At 41.8% G+C, this 12,380-nt stretch overlaps 1 protein-coding gene across 1 annotated transcript in view; it reads left to right on the forward strand.

The window, feature by feature from the left end:
- The window catches only part of TMEM132E (transmembrane protein 132E), a 1,213,499-nt gene that overhangs the window by 947,914 nt on the left and 253,205 nt on the right, over positions 1–12,380 (forward strand). The gene's annotated exons all lie outside the window — the stretch shown is intronic.

Genomic DNA, 12,380 nt, shown 5'->3' on the forward strand with positions numbered 1-12,380 from the left:
CTGCGTATATCTAAGTACATAAGTACATAAGTACATAAGTAGTGCCATACTGGGAAAGACCAAAGGTCCATCTAGCCCAGCATCCTGTCACCGACAGTGGCCAATCCAGGTCAAGGGCACCTGGCACGCTCCCCAAACGTAAAAACATTCCAGACAAGTTGTACCTAAAAATGAGGAATTTTTCCAGTCCATTTAATAGCGGTCTATGGACTTGTCCTTTAGGAATCTATCTAACCCCTTTTTAAACTCCGTCAAGCTAACCGCCCGTACCACGTTCTCCGGCAATGAATTCCAGAGTCTAATTACACGTTGGGTGAAGAAAAATTTTCTCCGATTCGTTTTAAATTTACCACACTGTAGCTTCAACTCATGCCCTCTAGTCCTAGTATTTTTGGATAGCGTGAACAGTCGCTTCACCTCCACCCGATCCATTCCACTCATTATTTTATACACTTCTATCATATCTCCCCTCAGCCGTCTCTTCTCCAAGCTGAAAAGCCCTAGCCTTCTCAGCCTCTCTTCATAGGAAAGTCGTCCCATCCCCACTATCATTTTCGTCGCCCTTCGCTGTACCTTTTCCAATTCTACTATATCTTTTTTGAGATACGGAGACCAGTACTGAACACAATACTCCAGGTGCGGTCGCACCATGGAGCGATACAACGGCATTATAACATCCGCACACCTGGACTCCATACCCTTCTTAATAACACCCAACATTCTATTCGCTTTCCTAGCCGCAGCAGCACACTGAGCAGAAGGTTTCAGCGTATCATCGACGACGACACCCAGATCCCTTTCTTGATCCGTAACTCCTAACGCGGAACCTTGCAAGACGTAGCTATAATTCGGGTTCCTCTTACCCACATGCATCACTTTGCACTTGTCAACATTGAACTTCATCTGCCACTTGCACGCCCATTCTCCCAGTCTCGCAAGGTCCTCCTGTAATCGTTCACATTCCTCCTGCGACTTGACGACCCTGAATAATTTTGTGTCATCGGCGAATTTAATTACCTCACTAGTTATTCCCATCTCTAGGTCATTTATAAATACATTAAAAATCTAGTAGCGCTATAGAAATGATAAGTAGTAATACTAGTAGTAGTCTTTGGGATTTTGGAATCTTGCTATGCTTTGAGATTCCGGAATCTTGCTACTCTTTGGGATTCCGCACAGAATCTTGCTACTCTTTGTCCTTATCCCTTATTTGTCCTGTTTGTCTGTCCTAATTAGATTGTAAGCTCTGTCGAGTAGGGACTGTCTCTTCATGTTCAAGTGTACAGCGCTGCGTACATCTAGTAGCGCTATAGAAATGATCAGTAGTAATACTAGTAGTAGTCTTTGAGATTCTAGAATCTTACGACTCTTTGTCCTTGTCCCTTATTTGCCTTATGTGTCTGTCTTGATTAGATTGTAAGCTCTGTCGAGCAGGGACTGTCTCTTCATGTTCAAGTGTACAGTGCTGCGTACGTCTAGTAGCGCTATAGAAATGATAAGTAGTAGTAGTAGTCTTTGGGATTCCGGAATCTCGCTGCTCTTTGGGATTCCGGAATCTTGCTACTCTTTGTCCGTATTCCTTATTTGTCCTGTTTGTCTGTCCTAATTAGATTGTAAGCTCTGTCGAGCAGTAAGGTGGTAAGGACTCGTGTGCTAACCCAGCAGTAACTGGGAAGCATGCGTGACTGTCCGATTAACCATTGGGTAAGCCCGCAGCTCTAAAAAAAATTAATGCATGTTTTCAGCACTGGAAATTGTGTGCACTGTTGGGGGGGGATGGGGGGGGCAGGGAATTACCGCTGGGCTCTTGCGATAGCCCAGTGGTAGTAGGGAATTGGCGCATGGCAAGTCCGTGGTAGGCTTGCCATGCCTTTGTAAAAGGGCCCCTATATCACTAGGTATCTCTTTTCTACCCTGAAGAGCCCTAACCTGTTTTCTTCATAAGAGAGATTTTGTATTCCCTTTATCATTTTTTTCACCCTCATGTCAACCTTTTCTATTTCTGCTGTATCCTTTCTGGGTGGGACACCAAAATTGCACACAGTAAGTCAAGGTGCGTTGCAACATGGACCTATATATTGATAATGATAGTCTCAGTTTTGTTCTCCATCCCTTTGCAGATAATCAAACATATAAAAGGCGAGTGTCGTACTCACTCGCAAATGCGCAGTAGAGACTTCCCTCTCTGCCCCGCCCCTGCATCAATACATGATGAGGGGGGCGGGACAGAGCGGGAAGTCTCTACTGCGCAAGCCGCAGACGTACTCGCAACCGCTCCGCCCTCCCCCTCTCCCCCCGATGTCACTGCTACCGCTCCCCCCACCGCCGCCCCTCCACCCGGCCCGAGCACTGTCTTTCTTATTGAACTTACATCGCACCACGCAGACGCAGCAGGCACATCAGCAAAGCTTCTATCGGGACGGGCTTCCTTCTCTGCCTGTGTCCCGCCCTCGCCGCGTTACATCACACGAGGGCGGGACACAGGTAGAGAAGGAAGCCCGTCCCGACGGCAGCTTTGCTGATGTGCCTGCTGCGTCTGCGTGGTGCGATGTAAGTTCAATAACAGACAGTGCTCAGGGGGGGGGGGGCTCGGAACCCCCCCCCCCAATTCCAAAACTAGCCCGTTTACACGGGCTCAACGGCTAGTCCTTAATATTCTATTTGTTTATTGGCAGCTGCAGCTCCTTGGGCTAAATATTGCAATGCAGTGTCCTCAATGACTGCAAAATCTTCCTTGGATTTCTGACACCTATCTTGGAATCTGGTATTTTTGTTCTGGTAGATGGGATTGTTTTTCCCCATGTACATTGCTTGACATTTGCCTATATTAAATTTAACCTGTCAGTTAAATGACAGGTCTTACAAGATCCTTCTGCAATTCTTCATTCCCTTATCATTGTTTTCATCTAACTTTCATTTGCTTGAGCTCATATTCCCTTCACTTCGATTCACATTCTAGTTTTAGAAAGCTTCCCTTTTGGTTTTAAGAGCATCTTGAACCGTGTGGTCAGCTGTTTGATTTTTCTTTGACTTTACATTGGATACATATGGGGGGTCTTTTACAAAACAGCGGTAAGCCCAACACAGACTTACAGTACGCTAAATCTGAACTACTGCTGGCTGAACACGGCTGCCGGCGATAGTTCCAGATTAAGTGTGCGCCATTTCTGGCGCTCCAGAAATTTTTTTTCTAGTGCGGTATTAACCCGGCGGTAATCAGGCAATTGAGCAATAGCGCACACTGTTCTCGATAGTATACAGTATTGAGCAATAGAGCATACCGTTGTCAATAGTATACAGTACTGAGCAATAGAGCACACTGTTCGTGCAGTAGAGCACACTGTTCTTTAGTAGTGTACAATATTGATCAATGGAGTACAATGTTCTTCAGTAATGTATAATATTGAACAATAGAGCACACTGTTCTTCAGTAGTGGATCCATTACTTCTAAACAGGATTTGTGTTTATCCCACACATTTTTGAATTCCATTACCGTTTTCATCTCCACCATCTCCTGCGGAAGGGCATTCCAAGTATCTACCACCCTCTCCATGAAAAAATACTTTCTGACATTATTCCTGTCTGCCCCCCTTCAACCTCAATTCATGTCCTGTAGTTCTACTGCCTTCCCGTCTGCAGAAAAGGTTTGTTTGCAGATTAATACTTTTCAAATATTTGAACGAATGTATCATATCTCCCCTGTTTCTCCTTTCCTCCAAAGGTATACCTTTTCAGGTCAGTAAGTCTCTCCTCATATGTCTTGTAATGCAAATCTCACCATTTTTGTAGCTTTTCTTTGCACTCCTTCAAGTCTTTTTACATTCTTAGCAAGATACGGCCTCCAAATTGAACACAATACTCCAAGCGAAGCCTCACTAATGACTTGTAGAGGGGGTATAACTTCTGCTGGTTATACCCCTCTCTATGCATCCTATCATCCTTCTGGCCATGGCCACCGGCTTGTCGCATTGTTTCTTCACCTTCAGATCCTCAGACACCATCACCCCAAAGTCCCTCTCCTGAGTCGAGCTTACTAATCTCTCCTGTCTTATCCGGAATATCTCTTCTGGGTTTCTGCACCCCAAGTGCATCACTCTGCACTTCTTGGCATTAAAGTTTCACTTCCAGACCTTTGACCATTCTTCTAACACTTGGAGATCCCTTCTCATGGTTTCTACTCCTTCCGGGATATCCACTCTATTGGCTATCTTCTTGTCATCTGCAAAAAGACAAGCCTTTCCTTCTAATCATTCAGCCATATCTCTCACAAATATATTAAACAGAATCAACCCCAGAATCGACCCCTAAGGCACTCCACTACTCACCTTTCCTCTGAGTTGATTCCGTTTACCACCACCCTCTGTCGCCTGTTGGTTAACCAGTTTCCTATCCAGGTCACCACTTTTGGTCCTAAGTTCAGCCCTCTCAGCTTATTCATGAGTCTTCTGTGAGGGACAGTATCAAAGACTTTGCTGAAATCCAAGTAGATTACATCTAATGCTCATCCTTCATCCAGTTCTTTGGTCACCCAGTCAAAGAAGTCAATAAGATTCGTTTGGCAGGATTTTCCTTTGGTAAAGCTATGTTGCCTGTGATCCTGTAACCCGTTGTCTTCTAGAAAGTTAACTATCCTTTCTTTCAGCAGCGACTCCATTATTTTTCCTACCAATGACGTAAGACTTACTAACTTGTAGTTTACCACTTCTTCCCTATCTCCGCTTTTGTGAAGAGGGACCACATCCGCTTATCTCCACTCACACAGAACCTCTCTCGTCTCTAAAGATCTATTAAATAAATCTTTAAGAGGTCCCACCAGGACTTTTCTGAGCTCCCTCAGTATCCTGGGATGTATGCCATCCGGCCCCATAGCTTTGTCCACCTTCAGATTCTCAAGCTGTTTATAAACTCTTTCTTCCATAAACAGTGCAGTATCCACTCCATTCCCAGATATTCCATCAGCAGCTGACAGTGGTCCTTCCCCAGGATTTTCTTCCTTGAACACTGAAGAGAAGTAATTGTTTAACACGTTTGCTTTATTCTCACCACTTTCCACGTAGCCATTCTCAGTATCTTTTAGTCTTGCAATTCCATTCATATCTTTTCTCCTTTCCCCAATATATCTGAAAAAGGTCTTGTCACCTCTCTTAACATCTTTAGCCATTTTTTCTTCTGTCTGTGCTTTCGCTAGCCATATTTCCATCTTGCTTCTTTGAGTTTAATCCGATAATCTTTTCCTTGATCCTCTCGTTGCATTTTTCTGTATTTCTTGTACAAAGCCTCTTTTGCGTTTATTTTGTCAGCCACTTATTTGGAGAACCACATAGGCTTTCTGTTTCTCTTGTTTTTGTTTACTTTCCTTGTATAGAGATCAGTTGCTATATTTATAGCAGCTTTCAGATTGGACCACTGATTTTCCACTTCACCTATGCCATCAGTTCCTTCTTTAGGTAATGCCTTATTTTACCAAAATCAGTACATCTGAAAGCCAGTACTTTGAGTTTTATACGTCCGCACTCCGCCTTTGCCCTTATATAAAACCATATTGTGTGATAATCACTATTACATAGGTGGGCACCCACCCGGATATTGAAACACTTCCTCCATTTGTAAGCTAGATCCAGTGTCGACCCTTTTCTAGTGGGTTCTGTCACCATTTGTCTGAGGAAAGCACTTTGATGGGCATCCACGATCTCCCTACTTCTTTCCGATTCTACCGATGGGATGTTCCAATCCACATCAAGCAAGTTGAAATCTCCCAAAAGTAGCACCTTCCCTTTCATACCAAGCTTTTAAATATCTTCTATCAGATCCTTGTTCAGCTTCTTCATTTGTGCTGGAGGTGCACCACCGGCTATGGGTCATTCTCACTTGCAATCAGCAAAAGCTATAAATCATATTTTTCAGCATTCTGCATGACGTTCCTCTATTAGCTTGTTTTGCAAGCACTTAGGGGAATTTCTGTCACACTTGGTAACTGGCATCTCGGTGACTGTCCTTTTGACCTTTATTGAGGCCTAGCTCAACACACAACTAAACAGGCCACAGTTGTATACTGTTTCATGGTTCATGTCCAGCATGATCCATATTAACAGTCCAAAATCAGATTTAGACGTCATATCAAAACTGCCTCTCCATGTCACCAAATTCAGGCCTCCGCTCTCCCTTTATTTTTAGTCAGCCTCCTTACTCTGTTCAGAACAACAGCATTTTCTCATGGTGCCCTCATGACATCTGGTCTATTTGCACACTACTAGAACATCGTGTTTCACTCTGGCTGCCCCTACCCTCTGGAATGGGCTCCCATTTTATCTTAGATTGGAAAAACTCTTGACAAATTTAAGCCTCACTCCAAGGCATATTAGTTCTCTTTTGTTTTCCCAAATAATCCTCCAAACCAATATTCCTTGGAGTAATATTCTAAATTCTATCCCTTCATAAGTGATTTCTTTGCCCCCCCCCCCCCCCCAACAGACAAACACACACTTCTTGCTTCCCTTCCCTTTTTTCCCAGCTGTAGCATTTGTCATTCTTTCCGTTGTACCCCTTCCCCTCTCATGGAAGTACTTCTCTGTTATTAATCTCATGTCCTGTGTTATTTTCAGTTTGTGTTTCCTTCCCCTCATATTTTGCTTAAGGCCATAAACTGCTTAAACTGTTCATATCGGAAGTATATCAAATAAATTCAACTAGAGGTTGAGCTTGAACACATAACTATCATAATCACCATCGTATGATGATAACACAGCTCCTGAAGAAATACTTCGAAATTTGCATTTTGTTCCTGTTGCTGTTCCTGTTATTTACCTTTTGGACTGCAATACTGAGTGGGCAAGCTCCCTGTAAAATATTGTCCTGAAATGAAAATGTATTTAGTATCTGGCTCTCCTTATCCAATTTTGAGGTTGGGATTGTCATATAAAAACTTAGATACATTGAAATGGATGACAACAGTCCCATTTCCTTTTCTCACTGCAATTTCAAAGACTCGACTTGGCTTGTGGCTTCCCTCATGTTCCCTACACTGGGCAGCCTGTTATTGTTGCATGTTGAGAAAATCATGCTTATAAAAAGACCTGCTACCCTAAAACCGGACTGACAAGGGTCTCCATTGGGTTTCGAAATTAGACTGATAGATTTCTGTATGATACAAGCCAGCCAGAAACTTGCCATCCAGCAGCTCACCATTCATCATTCTGAAAACAGCAGCTGGCAGAAAGAATTCCAGCTTCACCTTCCTGAATCCCTGCCAGAGTCAAGCAGGAGCTGTTTATGCCAAATGCAATGTCAAAGTTATAACTTAGTGACTGCTCTGTTCCGCAGGCATGGTGCCAATCAAATATTTGCTCTAATCCCTTCTATAAAGCACATGTTAGTGAGTAAATTGAAGTTTGCTTTTGTAACTCTTAGACATTTTTATCAGAGGACAGGCAGAGCAGGGAAATATCTGCAGCGTCCAGCGACTCCACAAAAGTACAATATTCTGACTAGTATGCAAAGTTCACTTTCCTAGTTCATTCAGTGATGGGGAGGGTATGAACATGCAAATCTGTAGAAATTTTTTTTTTTCAAATTCTACACATATTTCCTTCTCCTGTTGGGTCCACAATCGTAGCTGCCCAGCTCTTTTGCTTGAACCTTAAGCCTCAATATCCTAGTGAGTAAGACTGTTTAATGCTTTTCTATTTTTTTTATTTTTTATTTATTTATTTATTTACATCAATTTATATACCGTATCTTATTGCTACTGCAAGACAGAACGGTTTACAATTTATAAAAAAAAAAAAGCAGTACAATAAGTACAAATTGGACAAACATTAGAACTCCAATCATTACAGGAAAGCACAGCAAACCCAACAAACTAGCTACATAAGATGAAAACAATATAACTCATGATTAATACACAGGAGAACACTGCAGATACAAAATTAAATACATAATATAATCTACACAGACAGATAATACAGTTTTGACTTAGTATATATTACAGATGCCCATTTATAACCTTTCTTCCATTATTCTAAATTCTGATCTACATACTCGATAAAGTAGAAGGTTTTCAAAAGTTTCCGAAAATGAAAGTAAGATTTCTCAAGTCTGATCTCTTTTGGAAGGCCATTCCAAAGAGAGGGAGACAGATAGAAAAAAGCCGAATTCCGTGTAGATTCCCATCTAGCCCTAGCAAGAGGAGGAATCACTAACCTGTTATCTGTCAGGGATCTAAGGGTTCGTGTGGCAGTGTAAGGAATAGTTAGATTTGACAGATAGTCAGGATTTAGTGTATAAAAGGCCTTATGGGTCAAGACTAAGGCTTTAAACTTAACTCTTGCTTCAACTGGAAGCCAATGCAGTTGATGTAGCAAAGGTGTTACTCTGTCATCCCTCCGGGCCCTACAAATCATACGTGCTGCAGTATTCTGTATTCTTTGTAATCGCTTCAAGCTAGCTTGGGTGATCCCTGAATATATGATATTACAGTAGTCTAAGCGTGAGGTAATATAAGCAGATGTCCACGTTTTAAGGGAATCCTTACTAATTGAATTCCTAACTGACCGAAGTCTCCTAAGATGGAAAAAAGATTTTTTCACTACATCAGATATTTGTTCCTCGAAAGTCAGAGCAGAATCAATTATAACCCCAAGGTATCTAAAAGATTTAACTGTAGGGATATTCTTGCCAAATAGCATAGGTACCACTGCTGGACATGTGCCCTGTCCTACTATCCAAGATGTTATAGTCTTATCTGGATTTAATACTAATTGATATGTTGTGAGCCAGTCTGCCACTTTATCCAGACAAATTTGTAGTGGTGTAAGATCCATATTAGATGGTTTAACATAATGTATAAGAAGGAAATCGTCCGCATAAGAATAAAAACTAATACCCATTGTTTGAATGAGAAGTGCCAAGGGACTGACATATAGATTAAACAGTAATGGGGACAGGACCGATCCCTGTGGAACCCCACATGGTAAGTTGTATTCTGTAGAGGACGATTGCTGCTGAACTACTTTAAATGACCGTTCGGTAAGAAAAGATATAAACCATTTCATAATTGTCCCTGAAATGCCAATCTCACCTAGTCTATCAAGAAGTAGTTTATGATTAATTAAATCAAAAGCTGCAGATAGATCCAGTGAAACAACCAAGGCAATATAGCCATGTTCTAGTTTTGCATGAATCTCACTTAACATTGAAGTCAGGATAGTCTCTGTGCTATGGCCTTTCCTAAAGCTCGATTGTCTAGGATGTAGCAAATTTTTAAAATCTACATAAGTTTGCAATTGTCTAAACACTATTGTCTCTATCACTTTGGATAGGAACGGAAGATTAGAAACTGGTCTATAATTGTTGGGTGTTATAGGATCTAATGAGGGCTTCTTCAGAATAGGCTTTACTAGCGCCTCTTTTAGAGTAGCAGGGACTATCCCTTCAGAAAGACTCCGTACGATGATTAAATACATAAACTGTTGGATTTCTAGCGTGTGGTTTTTCAACCATGCTGATGGTATGGGATCCAAGGAACTGTAAGTGTGTGAAAGACCTGCAACTAAAGTATGCAGTGATTCCACAGATGGGAGTTATCGGAGACATTTCCAATCGCCATCGGAGGCAGATAAGGCTACACCGTGGCCCATAGCCCCAGCCCTCCTCAATATGGTATTCTCTGCCATTCTCACATTTTAGTAACACATTTTTAATGTTTATAATAGACATTTTTACTTTTTCAGTAATCTAATACCACCCTGGACACTAATACAAGAACAGTAATCCTCATAAAAGGACACATTACTAGTCAGCATAGTGTAGCTTCTTAACTAGAGCACTGTAGGTCAGCTCTAAACATTTTGGGGATAATTCTATAACTGTGTGCCATGTATTGGTGTAGAGGGTGCCTATTAGGAGCGTATTTTATGAAGGAAAGTCAGTGCTTACTGTACTTTAAAGGAAAACCAGCATAACTGGTATATATGCATGAATACAGTTAGACACAAGGAGGAGTAGCCTAGCAGTTCGCACAGTGGACTTTCATCCTGGGGAACTGGGTTAAATTCCCACTGCAGCTCCTTGTGACTCTAGGCAAGTCACTTAATCCTCCATTGTCCTAGGTATAAATAAAGTACCTGTATATACTATGCAAACCACTTTGAATGTAGTTGCAAAATAAAAACACAGAAAGGCAGTGTATCCACATGGGGGTTATCTACAGACCTCCAGCACAAACGGAGACGTTAGACAAGGATCTGATAGAAGATATCCAAAAGATTGGTATGAAAGGGGAGGGCTACTGTTGGGAGATTTCAATTACTCTGACATGGATTGGAACGTCGCATCTGCAGAATCGGAAAGAAGTAGGGAGATTGTGGATGCCTGTCAAAGTGCTTTGCTCAGACAAATGGTGACGGAACCAATGCTGGATCTAGTGCTCACGAACGGAGGAAGTGTTTCCGATATCCAAGTGGGTGTCCACCTATGTATTAGTGATCATCACACCGTATGGTTTGATATAAAGGCAAAGGTGGAGTGCGAATGCACAAAACTCAGACGTACTGGATTTCAGACGTACTGATTTTGATAAAATGGGGGAATACCTAAAGAAGGAGCTGGTGGCGTGGGAAGGTGTAGGAGATGTGGAAAAACAGTGGTCCAAGCTAAAGGCTGCTATAAATATGGTGACTATGTGAGGAAAGTAAACAAAAACAAGAGAAGCAGGAAGCCTATATGGTTCTCCAAACAAGTAGCTGAAAAAATAAGAGCAAAAGAGACTTTGTTCAAGAAATACAAAAGAACGCACCGAGAAGATCAAGGAAAAGATTATCGGATTAAACTCAAAGAAGCGAAGAGGGAAATACGGCTAGCTAAAGTGCGAGTGGAAGAAAAAATAGCTAAAGATGTAAAGAGAGGTGACAAGACCTTTTTCAGATATATTGGAGAAAGGAGAAGAGATAGAAACGGAGTTGCGAGACTGAAAGATAATGAGAATGGCTATGTGGAGAGTAATGAAGATAAACGAATGTGCTAAACAATTATTTCTCTTCAGTGCTCACAGAGGAAAATCCTGGTCGGCTGCCGAGAGAACATGTGTGAATGGAGTGAATACTGCGCCGTCTATAAAGAAAGAGTCTATAAACAGCTGGAGAATCTGAAGGTCGACAAAGCTATAGGGCCAGATGGCATCCCAGGATACTGAGGGAGCTCAGAAAGGTCCTGGCGGAACCTCTTAAATATTTATATAATAGATCTTTAGAGACGGGAGAGGTTCCGCAGGATTGGAGACGAGCGGATGTGGTCCCTCTTCACAAAAGTGGAGACAGGGAAGAAGTGGGAAACTACAGACCGGTAAGTCTCATGTTGGTGGTAGGAAAAATTATGGAGTTGCTGCTGAAAGAAAGGATAATTAACTTTCTAGAAGCTGACGGATTACAGGACCCGAGGCAACATGGCTTTACCGAAGGAAAATCCTGCCAAACAAATCTTATTGACTTCTTTGACTGGGTGACCAAAGAACTGGATGAAGGACGTGCGCTAGATGTAATTTACTTGGATTTCAGCAAAGCCTTTGATACGGTCCCCCACAGAAGACTTGTGAATAAGCTGAAAGCGGTGCAAAGAAAAGCTACAAAAATGGTATGGGATTTGCGTTTCAAGACGTATGAGGAGAGACTTGCTAACCTGAACATGTACACCTTGGAAGAAAGGAGAAACAGGGGTGACATGATACAGATGTTCAGATATTTAGAAGGTATTAAACCGCAAATGAACCTTTTCCGTAGATGGGAAGGCGGTAGAACTACACGACATGAATTGAGGTTGAAGGGAGGCAGACTCAGGAGTAATGTCAGGTAGTATTTTTTCATGGAGAAGGGTGGTGGATATGTGGAATGCCCTCCCGCGGGAGATGGTGATGAAAACAGTAATAGAATTCAAGCATGCGTGGGATAAACACTGTGATTAATAGTACAAAAAGTGATGTGGGATTGTATACATTAAGTAGTAATAACAAAGTAAATGAGGATTAATTATTGTAATATGTAATATGGAAACGAATGCTAGACGCAAAGTGGTAACAATTTATAGTCATCCATGTATAATAGCAAGTAGAATGGAACTGAGAAATTGGAATAATTGTACAGTTAGGAGTTTAAATTAATTACGATCAACCATGAGAAGTTGCTTAAACAGAGAGGCTTTAAGGTATTTCTGGACTATCAAATAATTAGGTTCCCATCTGATGAATTTTGGGAGGGAATTCCACCATTTGGTACAGAGGTATGGGAATCCTGAAATGTAGATTGACTTCTAGATCACTGGGATAGTTCTCTACCTCCCTGCAACAAGCAAGGAGTGGCCAAACCTTAGAGGATCATTTGGACTCTTTGGT

Source organism: Microcaecilia unicolor, chromosome 13 (genome assembly GCF_901765095.1).
Source record: "Microcaecilia unicolor chromosome 13, aMicUni1.1, whole genome shotgun sequence".
Taxonomy (NCBI): domain Eukaryota; kingdom Metazoa; phylum Chordata; class Amphibia; order Gymnophiona; family Siphonopidae; genus Microcaecilia; species Microcaecilia unicolor.